Raw genomic sequence first — 14151 nt, forward strand, 5'->3', positions numbered from 1 at the left:
TGGAGCAGCTCCTGTCCCCTGCAGCTCTGCCTACTTGTCATCATTCTGTCTTCAGTACCCGTAACGTGCACTTTTGATGTCTGTCTCCACCGCCCAAGAGGAAGTTCCATAAGGACCCAGAGCTGGACCCAACTGAGCAATGGAACAGGGCCAAAGAGTGGGGACCCAATGAAGCCCCAACTGGGTCCTCCAATACCCCTGATTTCTTTCTTTTATAAAAGTGTTAATTTTTCAACTATGTGCATATGTCTGTATCTACGTGTGTACATGTGTGTCTGTATACATGAGTGCAGGTGCCCACAGAAGCCAGAGGTGTCAGATTCCCCCAAGAACTGGTTATGGGTGGCTATGAGCCATCTGATGTGGTTGCTTGGGAACCGAACTCAGGCCCTCTGGGAAAGTAGTATGTTCTCTTAACCACCAAACATCTCTCCACCCACGGCCCCCATTTTCCAAAGTTCCTTTGGACAATACCATTGGGCCCTGAAAAACTCCATGAGTTTGTAGAAAATGCAAGCCATCCCCAGCAGTGCTTCTTCCCAGGGGTAGCTGAGGAGTGCTGCCTCCTCTCTTTTAGTCTCAAGGGGGCCCATGCCACCCTGCCCAGTATAGCACCACTCCCTGCCTAAGGGAAAGGCAGCCCCTGGCCAGGCCCAGAGGTTGAACAGGGCATTTATCACTTTCGATATCTTCTAACAGGACTCAACAAGTCCTAGAGACACTTCCCAGACAAAGGCCCCAATTAGTCCCTGGAGTTAACTGCTGACAGATTCGCACTCGCAGGCTTGAGAAAGCACAGTGCTCTTTTGCTGTCAAAGATGATCTCCTCCCCTCCCAGCAAGGTCCCTGGCACAGGTCTGATTCCAGAAAAGCTCCTCCTACAGTGGCAGGCTGTAACACCCTGAAAACAAGCACCCTGCTCCATGGATTGTCACTCCTCCAGGGGCACATTAGTGCTTATGTGAATCACAGTGGGGGCTGGGGAGGTACCCCAGAGTATGCCAGTGCAGCCGGGTACACCTGCAATCCTTGCTTAGCCCAGCTCTTCCCTTCACCTCATGCAGGGAGAAAATACTAAGAGAAAGGAACTACAGGAGAGACACAAATATGTCAATTGACATTTGTCCAAGCGGGCAATGAAAACCCTTCTATCTGGGTTCCCAGGCTCAGCGAGTTTCTGAGGCTAATCTGACCTTCCCAGACCCCAGAAAGAAGCGCCATAAGCTCAACCACACATGGAAATACCTGCCTGCTAATTGTTGGCCTGGTATTCTCTGCTCCCCCTAGCACCTAGCAAACACCTAGAGTACCAGATCCCTTTGCTTCAGAGAAGGAATGACCCAACTAGAAAGGTGTGTGGGTTCCAGTTGCCAAAGACATGACTCCTTAGACAGAAGCAGAAGAGTAAGAGAAAAACAAAAGTCTGAGGGAGTTGGTGATGGAATAGCACTCAGGTTTCACATACCCAAAAGTACTTCCATCAGCCTGAGCAGGAGAGACTTGGAGACCATGCACAGAGAGGCCAAAGCAGTAAGCCTGGAGGCCCAGCTGCCCTACAGACCAGGGTCCTGGCTGAACCAGGTACCTGATACTGTCTGGCCCAGCCAGAAGGAGTAAGGGCCGTCTTGACCTCTCCTGTGGGCTCCCAGCCGCTGCCCTGCACCTGTGAGAAATGAGAAAAAAGGGGCCTCCTCCAGCTCTTGGTGTTCTGAGGAAGCTAACTTTAAACATGCTGGTTTCATATCCTCGCACGTCTGAATCAGAAATAGCTGCGGCCAGCACAGCCCACTGAGGTGGGTGACATGGATGTGGTGTGAGCCATGCTAAATGGCAAAAGGCCCAGGTGGACACCTAGGCACCTAACATGCAGAAGTTACCTGCTGAGCCACCAGCCAGGGGGTCCTCACCTCTCCAGGACAGGCATGGAGCACACTAGGAAAATACAAAGCAAAAGAAAGCCAATTTAAGATGTCAAACCGAATTTTCACAGGCCACTTTGGGTGTCTGAGGGCAGGTCCGTGCTCACAGAGCACACCATGCAGCTAGCCACCCAGCTTCCACGCAGGGACCAGGCAGAGAGATGGCACGTGCGGGAATAGAGAGGAAGACCAACAGTGGGGGTGGGGTGCCTATTCCTCTCACCCCACCCAATACAGGTGAGTACTGGACCCTAGTGCAGCCAACCAGAGGTACAGCTCTCCCCCACTACCAGAAGCAGATCAAAGCAGGCCCATTAGTAGCTTTGCCTTGAATTTCATACATCTGTGGGGCCACAGGACTGCTGAAGAGACACGGACGTCAAATTCCCCAGGAAGTATGTCCCCGGTGCACGGGAGGGACTGTCTGCAGACGATCCTCAGGGCAAGGAGAGTAGGAAGGCGAAGAAGCAGAAAGGGTGGGAGGAAGAGGGAAAGGGGACAAAGGCTGGTGGGGTGGGTGCAGTGCAGTGCGGTCCCTGGGTGACGCCCATCCCTGCTGCCCCCTTCCTACAGCTTTTCCTTCCCGATGACCTGTTCCACGTGACTTCTTAGCTCACCACCAAACAACCTCCATTTTTGTTGAAGCTAATTTGCAATGAGCTTCTGTCAGTTGCCTCTTCAGAGTCTTGCCAAACACAGAAGAAACATACTAACCCCTTTTCCCACCTTTCCCCGGGTTAGATTTTGAGCTTCTGAGATTGGAAAAGTCAAGACTAGAAACTCCCTGTGCTGTTTCTCTTGATTATTGATGAAATTTGCAGCCAAGGAGGGCCAGGTTCAGCTCAAGAAGAATCTACAAAATGTGGGGCTTGGCAGGGCTGCTCTAAGGCCCAGGCATTTGAGCCCTTGGGATTGGAGGAAGATTGTCCTGCCTTGCCCTGGCCTGGCCTCTGGCTCCCGCTCATGCCGAGGCAGCCGGGAATGGAGATGGCAACACGAGGCAAAGCAGGGAGGGTACAGACATGGTGACCCCATTATCACCCTTGCCTGGGGCGGGGGTGGTCCTCAGATATTCCAGAAATAACCAGTAGACATTCTGAGGATGATCAATTTCTGGCTGGTGAGCTTGTTGCTATAAATAGGAACCATGCAGCCTCATTTTGTGAGTGCAGTCTACTGAAGCAGACTATTGGAGTTACATAAGTGCAAGTCAGTACTGAATTCTGGGGACATCTGCAGCTCCCCATGTGCACAAATCATCAGGAGCAGAGGAATTCCAGCCACTGTCCTCCTGACTCACTGGGTTTTCAGATGCTCAGACCCAAGCAGCAGAGGGAATGGCCCTTCCGATCACTAACAGCAGAGAATGGAGCCCCAGGGTTTCAGGCTTAGCTCCAATCAAGCACAGAATGGGCAGCCGCAAAGCAGAGCCCCTGGTGCCTTTCTAATCTGAACCAAAGAACTAAAGTAGTTGTCCCCGAGCCTAGACAGCCCTGCTGAAGGTGAGCATCCCATCTGAGGGCTGTGCTGCCTTCTCAGACAGCTTCACATGCAGACACTTAGCATTATCATCATCTGTTACCACACGTGTACACAGAATGGATATGTCACACATCCCATAATGGTTTTCCTTCCAAGACGAAGATGTTTCTCTATGTCCTGGGATTCCTTAGCCTCTCTGTCCCCAAGTATTAGTACAGAGGTGAGTGATATGGATTGTGCTGAGGCTGCAGGGTGAGGGTAGAAATCAAGATTCTAGCCACTCTACATGGATTTTCAGAGCTTCTCCCAAAGGTTACAAACGCCACTTTCCTGATTCTTAACAACCCCGCAGGCTGTCTCAACCCCCACCCCAAAAACATATGACATGAAATATTCACCCTGAGATAAAACATAGGGATACTTTCTGAGGAAAGAGAGCTAACAGTTCGTTACAAGATCACAGATGTGTGAGGGTACTACATGTGTCATAACACGGCAAGATGTGTTTACACCATGACCAAAAGCAATTTAAGGAAAAGAGTTTATTTTAGCTCACAGTTCCAGAGGACTACAGTCCATCATGTAGGGGTGGCATGGCATGCTGGCAGAAGCAGGAAGCAGGCTGGTCATATTTTTCATCCATACACAGGAAGCAGAGTAAGCAGACAGGAAGTATAGACTACAAACCTTAAAAGCCCAATCCCAGTAGTCTACTTCCTCCAGCAAGGCTGTACCTCTTAAAGGTTCCATAACTTCCCCAAACAGCACCACCAACTGGGGACCAAGTATTGGAATACGTGAGCCTAAGGGGAATTTCTCATTCAAACCACAACATTCCACCCTTGACCTCCATAGGCTCATGACTGTATCATAATACAAAATGCATTTAGTCCAACTTCAAAGGTCCCCATAATCTTTCAGTCTCAACACTCTTCAAAAGTCCAAAGTCTCTGACCTAAACTTACTTCTGTTACTTCCCTAGATCAAATTTCTTACTGTATTCTAAATGTGTATTTATATATTTACAAACACATGTAGCTCTCATCACTCAGTAAAGAAACTTCTTTTTGCAACAGATGGAGACTATTACAAAGTTCCATAACTGGTCAAATGCAGAGAATAAGTGATTGTAAAATGCCCAGCTTTAAGTGATACATCTACAATGCAACCTCTACAGAAAGAATGTAAGAGATGGGGCTGGAGAGATGGCTCTGCGGTCAGGAGTACTTGCTGCTCTTCCAGAGGACCTGGGTTTGGTTCCCAGCACCCACATGATGGTAAACAATAGTCTGTAACTCCATTCAGTTCCAGAGGATCTGATACCTTCTTCTGACCTCTGTGAGCATTGTATTACAGGGGTACACTTACATATATGCAGACAAAACATGCATACACATAAAATAAAAATAATAAATAAATTTTTAAAAAATTTTATTATTTTTATTTTATGTGTGTGTGTGTATTACCTGCATGTAGGTAAGTACACCTGTGTCATGCAATGCCCATGGAGGTCAGAAGAAGCTGTCAGATACCCTGGAACTGGAGTTACGGACGGTTATTAGCTACCATATGGGTGCTGGGAATTGAACCCAGGTCTTCTGCAAGAACATCCAATGTTCTGAACCGCTGAGCCATCTCTCCATCCCCAAAACAATTTTTAATAAAAGAATGTAACAGCCAGAGGGTCAAGACACCTGCTACCAGTCAATGCATTCCAGCCATAACAGGGAAGCTAAGCCAACAAAATCTTCATAGTATGGTAGTCTAACAAGACCAGTTGTTAAACCACTTGACATGCCAAGGTGGATAGAGTAAATTTCCTGGGGTCCCCGACATTCACCTTGCAGTGCTGTAACATCTGCCTAGTCTCCATCAGAGTCCTCTCAGTAGAGATTTTTCAGGAAGGAAGGCAACCTGGCCTCCTTGCTCATCACAGGTGATAGCGGAGACCCCAGGGCACATAGGACCTCCTCCTTCCTATCACAGTTTTTAAAGAGCTCCTAGTTGTTGAACCTCACAGAACAGAGACATTAAAAAGAAAAAACTCAAGATGAAGTGCTACAGGAAATTGATGGATGCTGAGGGAGGGGGAATCTGTTTTCTCCAGGGATGAGCTTCCTGAGAAGTTGTCTAATCCAAAGTGGGCAGCCCTAAACACAGGTACACCTGAGCATCACTAAATGGACTCAGTGCAGTATATATGTATATATGCGTGTGTGTGTGTGTGTGTGTGTGTGTGTATGTGTGTGTGTGTAGCCCACCCCTTCAGTGACATACTTCCTCCAGCAAGACTGTACCTACTAAAGGTTCCATAACCTTCCCAAACAGAGACACCAACCAGGGATCAAGTGTTGAAATACACGAGTCTATGGGGAACATTTCTCATTCAAACCACACCACCAAGTGAGTTGTCAACCTGCACTCAGTCAGTGTCCACACCAACTCACAGACCAACTCTTAAAAGCCAAAAAGTATGTCCCAAGACCTTAGCACATGACTGAGTGCCCTGCTGTTCCACCACATGAATAGAAACAGAGAGGGATTTGGAAATGAGACTGTGACCACTGGGCCCCAGCACACAACCACAAAGGAAGAGGAGATGTTGGGGGGTGGACCCCACAAGTGCTTCCACATAGGTGTGCCTAGTGACAGAGACCCTCAGGCAACCCAAGGGGTTGGAGAAATGCTAATGGCTTCATCTTCATGATGGACAGGAACTCCTTTGAGCCTCACTGGAAGTCACACCAGAAACCAACGAGCAAGAGGCAGTATAGCACAGAGACAGAAACTGCAGACCATCCAGGCCAGGAGCAGAAAGGCCTACTGGCCCAGAGTAGAGGAGCCTGGGTTTGGGTCACCTCTGCCAAGTCCTCCACAGGAAATGAGAAAGGGCAGCAGCACTGGACCCTAGTACCCTATTCTAGATCAGAAGCTCCATTTCTAAAAACTCAGACATCTGACATGGCTGCTGTTCTGTTCTGTGACGTGTTTAGATGGGGTCTCAAGAAAGAAGGGAAAAAAAGGCTGTGATGGCCCCAGTGACACATGCCACATGCCTCCCAGTTCTTGTATCCCATTCCTCAAGGGCTATTTCTCAAAGGGCTCCTGGGACCGCCTGCTGGAAGCCCCTAGGACACAGATTGCTAAGGTGGATGTGCAGGCGGTGGGCAGGGGGCACATGCTCCCAGGGGATACCGCTATAGTTGAACACCATTGCTAGGTGTAATGGTTATCATTCCTGAAGGGAGAATGGCAAAAAAGGGACTGGACCCCGAGCCTGGCCCAGTGCTCCAGCCAATCAGAGGTGGGATTGATCTAGTTTTAGAAGGATGTTTAGGATGTGTGCCTGCAAGAAAGATAGGGGATGAAGCAGCAGCAGCAGCAAAAAGAAAAAAGATACAGGGATGAATAGCTCGAGGCTTCACCCTATGCAATCTCTCCACCACCAGCACTGCCTGCATGGCTAGTAAGGGAAATCTCATGAGAAAGGGCAGTAGACACGAACATGTGCTGGAGTGGCCTTTTATCTCCCTTTTCTTGGGACTGGGGAGATGCCATTTATCCTCTGGGACATGGGCAGGGTCCATGTGGCCTTCAGGCCAGGATATCAGGATGCAGAGCCAAATCAGACAACCTGTTAGGGTAAGAAACCAAGCTTCCAAGGTGTCCTGGCATCCACCAGCTTGGGGAGGTAAGGTCTCATCCACAACATACACTTTCCACTGCAGGACAGCAGGCTGCAATCAGGCTGAATAGGAACTGGGAGTCCAGGCCTCTACGAGGAAGAGAGGTGGGAAGGGGGAGGCGAGGGCTGGTTCGTCATACTGGAGACTTTCTCTCTTACCTTTTCCTCTCTGCAACTGAAGCAGTCCCTCCCAATCTGCGTCAGGGGCTGTTCTGTTTAAAAGCATTCATAATTAGACCAGGTAATTCACTCTTTAATAATCAGCCTGTTTCTCTCTCCTGCCCACTAAACTTCCCCCTCTTGTCCCTGTTTCTATTTTCATCCCCACCCCCTGCCCCCCCAGCCCCCCGGGGGGGGATTCCTTAAAGGGGCCCTGCTGTCCTAACAAGGGGCCCTGCTGTCCTTTCTATCCAAATGGCCCTGTGGGCCAAGGGTGGGCTTTTCCTCTGTTGCCACTGCCTTTTGGAAGGAGATTCCACTCCACAGGACCAGAGAGCAGCTTCCCAGGATTCTATTTGGAAGTGTAGATGGGTATGAAAAGCCCAGCCAGTCACCCTCTGGGCCAGCCTTCTCCATCACCAGATGAGATCTTCTCCCCAAGCTCCAAATGGCAAATTCCTAGATCCACCTTATCTTCCTCTCAAGTGGATGGCAGAGGAAGGAAGATGTACCTTGCAATGAGTTGTCACTTGTGTCATGAAAGAGGCCTAGGCCCTCCACTCCCAGCCTTCCTCCCAGTGGTCCCCAGCTCATCCCAACCTCTGCCTTCTGCTGGCTTTTTGTTCCTCCCAGTGGTCCCCAGCTCATCCCAACCTCTGCCTTCTGCTGGCTTTTTGTATGCTGTTTTCTTGAAAAATTATTCTCATTACAAAAGTAAACTATGGTCACTGGAGAAATTTCCCAAATCCTCAGCACTTAAAAAAATAAAACAACTCTGTGAATCCAACTCCAGAGATAATGATTTGGGGCATTCATTTGTGGTTATCTTTGCATATTTATGTAAGTCTTATATATATATATATTTATTATTTATTATTTTTATTTTATGTGTATGAGTGAATTGCCTGCATGTATGTGAGTACACCCATGTCATGCAATGCCACAGATGTCAGAAGAGGGCTTTGGATTCCCCTGGAACTGGAGTTAAGGATGGTTTGTAGCCGTCATGTGGGTGCTGGGAATCGAACCCGAAATCTTAACCCACAAACAATTGAGTAAGAGATGTAAGTTTCTTTTCTTTCTATTAGCCAGTCTCTGCACTAGCCAGGGTCTGAGGCATAAGGCAGACAGCCTCCCACTCACCAGCCTCCCACTTAAAATCCCCCTCCACGGCATCTGCATCCACCATGCCCCTGTTGTCCTGTTGTTTCTAGAAGTCAGTCTTGCAGACTGTTGCTGCGTGGACTCACAGTCAATGGGAAACACACCTCCAAACATGTCTGGCCTCTTTCTCCTTGTCCAGGCACTGACTCCAGCCACTTTGGAGTGGGAGGCAGAAGCTATAGCCTCTGAGCACTCAGGTGAGTCTGCAGAATCCTAGCACCTCACACCTGGTGGGGTTCGGGGGGCAGCAATACCCCCAAAGGCTTCTGCCTAAGAAAAAGTTTTACTTTTACCGTATGTGCCCAGAATCCCCAAACTGTCTGGGTTTTCATTTTCCATCCTATGGTAGAGAATCCCTCAGTTCCCTCTGTGTCTCCCAACCAACTTCCTTTACCTTCCATGTACCTGCCCCAAGATCTGGAACATAGTTCCTAACTTCAGGGGTGGAAAATTTCCTTTATTCGGGGTTGTCACATGAAGCTGAGCAGATGAGCAGAGTGTTGGTACCACACACATTTACACACACAGATACACACACAGATACACACACATACACAGATATACACATGGCCCCTGCCCCCATATGCACATCTACAGTTGCACATGCCATGTTTGAAGCCTGGGGTTTGGGACAAAACCTGAATGTTTATATGTACAACAAGGGATTATGATGGAGTAGAAGAGATCCTGGGAGGAGAAACTGAGATCAGAGCCTAGTGAATGCAACCCTAGCTCTTCAGGCCCCACTGGGGACCTGCAGAACATTGCTATTCTCACCTGAGTGGGTGACTTCAAGAACAAGAGGCCCAGATTTGTCATGTCTTGAAATGTTCTTCACATTCCCAAGTAACTGTTTGGGTTCTACTCCAGCGCCACCTCTGGGGGAGTGTGATCTTGAAGGCTCCCTCTGACTTCATGATCTAGCCCACTCTCCCATCCCCCAGTTGCAAAGCTGCAGGGAGTCTCCTCAGGGCAGAGCTGGGAGAAGCCCCTTCCCAGCAGAGTAGGAAAGCAGGGGCCATGCATGCCTCCCAAGGAAGAGCTTCCGGGATGGTTACATCCAAATGTCCCAGTTAGGGACTGAAAGAGGACCAGATTGTCTCAGCACAAAATGGCAATGCTGATGGCGTGTCTGATTTAGGTCTGAAAATGTCACTTAAAGGACAACTTCAGTTCTCTGGCTCACATATCACTCTCACAAATCAGGCCATGGGCCCATGTGTCCCTCACTTCCTCCCTGCCAAAAGCTGTTGGAGCTTTTGGAGAAAATGGATATCTTCCTCAGATCTTGATGACCACCCCAACACTACCTTGATCAGGGGCCTTTCTCTGCCCTTGCCCATAACCCAGAGTCCCCACAGCAACTCACCATGAGCCACGACTCCTCCTTGGGAGAGGATAGCACTGTCCTATGGCAGAGAACAAGACAGATGAGAATGGGGTGAGCAGTGTCCCTAGACTGCGGCCAAAGGGAAGATTTGGAGCAGGGTGATTGGCCATTAAAAAAAAGGAAGGGACTTACCCAAATGAAAGAGAATTTGACCCCTTGTACAGACAATCCTTGCTGCCCCAGGGGGGAACTGACTCCAAGACCCTCAAGATACCCAAATCCTTGTGTCCCTTGTATAAAATGGAACAATATTTGCATGTAAATTACTGCACATCATTCTGTGGTCCTTACATCATCACTAGCTTGTTGATAATTCCCGATTCAATGCCAATGCTACCTAACTAGCTATTATACTGTATTGTTCACGGAACAACAAAAAAAGTCTATGTTTGTTCAGTGCAGGCACAGCGTATTTTTCTGAATATTTTCCACCCACAGTCAATTGAACCTGCCTCTGCAGATACAGAGGACTGACTATAGTTTTATAGGGAGCAAACCAAGTTGCTGGATTATTTTTACCTTTGGGAGAGGAAAAAAAAACATAGTCTCAACCCTGAAGGAATATCCTCCTGAAACAGGTTCTCTTCCCCTTGCACAGGGATGGAGATGCTGCTCTGTATTTGGTGGGTGGGGAGAGAACTGGTATCAAAAGTGGTCAGTTTCAGAGGCTGCCTCTATAAGGCCAGGCTTCTGTTAACTCAGACTGGTGTTCGTGAAGTCAGGCTCTGTGGAGGCCAGGCTAGCTGCCAGGAGCTCATAGGAAAAGGCCTCCTCTGAAGCCAGGGTTTGACCTCGTCTTCTGGGAGAGGTGGGAGGAAAAGAAAGGGGCACCTGTCTTTGCAGGACCATGAATCCTTGAAAGGAAAGTCAGGCAGTCCAGCGCTCTGCTGCCTAGCTCAGCGCCCCCCACCCGGAGTAGCCCAGAGTATGGTGGTAGAGGCAAGGCAGCTCCTCACCCTAGCTTCCTGCTAAGCTGGTCCAATGTGGTTCCAGCTGGTGCTGCCCCAGGCATGGAGTACACAGGTCACAGCACCATCTCTGCACCTCTCATCAGACCAGCTCCTAAGCCTGAAGAATCACCCTTCCCAGTCCTTCCCCTGGGATCCAACAAGCCAACATGGACAGTCTGGTTTTCTTCTCACTTTTGGCATCTTTGCCAGGTTTTTAAACATTGACTCTGTGTGGTGGTTTGAATGAGAATGTCCCCCAAGTATTTGAACACTTGGTCAGTTGGTGATGATGTTTGGGGGAGGTTATAAAATCCCCGGGAGGTACAGCCTTGCTGAATGAAGCACATCGCTGGGGGTAGGCCTAGAGAGTTATAGCCTAGCCCCACTTCCAGTTTGTCATCTCATGGCCTCCCTAGCATGCTTGAAGATGAGTGCTTAGCCTTCTGCCCCAGCTGCCTCCTGCCATGCCTCCCCCTGCCATGATGGACTCTTATCTCTCTGGGACCATAAGCCCAATAAACTCTTCCTTCTGTAAATTTCCTTGGTCATGGTGTTTTATCACAGCAACAGAAAAGTAACTAATGTACCTTAATTCTGTTTCTTTTGAGACAGGGTCTCCCTATAGTCCCAGCTGGCCTGGATTTGCTATGGAGACCAGGCTGGCCTCGAATTCACAGAGTACTGGGATTAAAGGCATGCACCACCACACCCGGCAATTCTCTTTTACTAAATAAACATTCACTTTAAAACCAAATACTGGGTCATATTCTCAGAAAGGATCCCTAAGATGTATAAGCGCCAGGCTCCATGTAATCTAGAACCACTGGCAGGATCCCACAGGAAAAGCAAAGGCAGGAGGCACCGTGACCTTGCTGGCCAGTAAAGGGGTCTGCGCCTGGCAGTAGGTGTGCCCCCAGAAATGCTGAGGGGAAGAAAGAGACCGAAGGCCTAGCAAAGACCCGAAGCCTGGCACACGCACAGGCCTTACACTCCTGGCCATGAAAATGTCACGCTGAGCCAGTGTGTCAGCTCACCCCTGTCATCCTAGCAACCAGGATCCAGCTGAGGCAAGAGGAATGCCACAAGTTTAAGGCCTTCCTGGCTAGAGTGTGAGACCCTGTCTCAAAAGAATGAAACAGAAAAGAAAGAAAAAAGAAGAGACAGTGGCTACAAGGGGGCACTCACTTCAGCCCAGACATAGGCAAAATCTGTGGTTCATCACTCCAGGACTGGGAAGACTCAGGAGGAAAGGAGGGAAGGGCTAGCTGGGGCCAGGCCTGGGAGAGAAAGGCCCTCTGAGGACAGGTAAGCCCAGCAACCTGTCTCTTCTCCCAAGACTCAACAAGCTTCCACAAAGGGTCACCAGCACCAGCCTAAGCAAAGGGGGGGGGGGCAGAACTGCCACCATGTCTGACACCCTTCCTCATAGGGGACTCCCAAGATGCAGCATTTGAGTGGGGACACCTCACAATCCTGACTGATAGTTTTAGTTTGAGGATCTTCCTACACAGTCTTCCCTTCTCTGTCCCTTCCCAGGGCACCTCAGCACTGTGACTGAAGGCTCAGCCTCTTGCTCCGGCACCTGCCATCCATCACAGGTTTCCCTGGTGTTGCTCTTCCCTGTACTTCGTGGAAGACCCACACTGACAGCATCATACTGGAGTTTGGTCTTTGTATAATCAACACAGTGAAGGGAAGAGAACAGAAATGCCACCGTTCAGTTAGTTCATTGCTGGAGAAGCTGTTCCCTGAGGGCATACCTTATTCCTCTTGAGGTCTGCACAGGAAACTGTACGAAGTGCAACCTAGAAAAAGCAAATCATCACCCCAGCAATACTTAACCTTAGTTTTCCAGATGATTTTGACAGCTGTAGTGCCAAATACTCCAAGACTAGGTTCCTAAATGAAGCAATTCTCCAAATGAGAATAGGCAATGAGAGGCTCAGGAAATGGGCGTGCCATGTATTCAACATGAACCGGTACCTGGAGGAGGACAGGTGTGAGGGGGGAGTCTCACAACAGGCGCAACTCCTGCTGCTGCTTTGTCCTCTGATCCCGTCAACCCACCAGTCTCTGGTCAGATCAGATATAAAACATGACAAAACAGCAACAACAAAAAATGCCTGGCAAGCGAGGACATTTTCAACATTCATGGTAAGAAACGGTCTAAAGCCCCCTAGTCCTCCCTGCACAGGGAAAACCCACTGCAGGAGCAACATTGCAACTCTTCGTCTTCAACAGTCACCCTCGGCCTCTGTATGACACTAAGTGGTAATAACAATGCTCCAAGAAACAGACCCAGGCTGTGCGGCATAGTTTACAAAATCCTGGGGCTCCAATGCTCCCCATCTCCCAAGTTTCTACTCAGCAGCTGCCAAATGGCTGCCAAGGCAGGAAGGCGCCCTTGCCTCACCTCCCTTGGGTTTCTGCAGACTAGGCATCAGGAAAAGCACGTGTGCCACTCAACTACATAATGGGAAAGAGGTCTTAGTGGGTTCACAGCTCTGTGACCTCGGCCTGTCAAAGGCAACCTCTGAGCCCTTTTATAATCTTTCTAAAGACTTAAATGTGTGAGTACACAAAGAACCCTTAATGGAAGGTCACTCTGGCTTGTATAAAAAGCTGTGTAAACTTCATCTCTGCATTTACTTAGTACCAGCCTTGTTTAATTTCCTGCCCAGGGATGTGCAGGGAACGTGATTGCTCTCTCAGGGCTCTGAACATCTTTCAGAAAATAAACTGCCCTCCCCATCTCAATACCAAAGGACACCCCCAAAGAGCAATATACCTTCTCTAACCTTGTCCAGGGAAGAGGTAGCTTGACAGCATGATCCTTTTTAGAATAAGCAAAGAAGACTAAGTGGACAAGCCCAGGCTACAAAGTTGGAGGCTCCCTTACAGCACAACCCAGCTGTGTGACCTTGGCAGGTGAACTTCTCCTAGGTTCTGGCTTCCTCCTGGGGTAAACAGACATGACAGCTCTATCCCAGGTTGCAGTGTGGGAAAAGATGACCCTGAAGTTCATGCCCTGGGCTCAGCTTGGGCTTAGAGGGCAGGAAGAGTAGCTACCAGAACTGCTCTCCTATGAAAGGTGACTCGAGATAGAGGCCAAGTGTGTAGACTCCCAGTCTGGTCAACCAGGTTCAAACCCCAGCTCCTCCATCCCCAGCACCAAGAGGAGAAGCAGCTGGGAAGGAATGAGTGGTGTCAAGGACCTCAGGCTCAGAGATTATTTTTGTCCCCACCTTGTGATCCTGTGGTACTTCAGGGACCCCTGTCTACATCAGACCCTCAACATATGGACCCATGATCCATAGTCATTTTCCAGAAACACAGCATGTTTCTGGGGCAGGAAAGAAATTGTCTGCCATCAAGCCCCTTGCCTAGGCTCTTACCTAGTCA

Source organism: Nannospalax galili, unplaced genomic scaffold (genome assembly GCF_000622305.1).
Source record: "Nannospalax galili isolate Female #2095 unplaced genomic scaffold, S.galili_v1.0 scaffold735, whole genome shotgun sequence".
In the NCBI taxonomy this organism is placed as follows: domain Eukaryota; kingdom Metazoa; phylum Chordata; class Mammalia; order Rodentia; family Spalacidae; genus Nannospalax; species Nannospalax galili.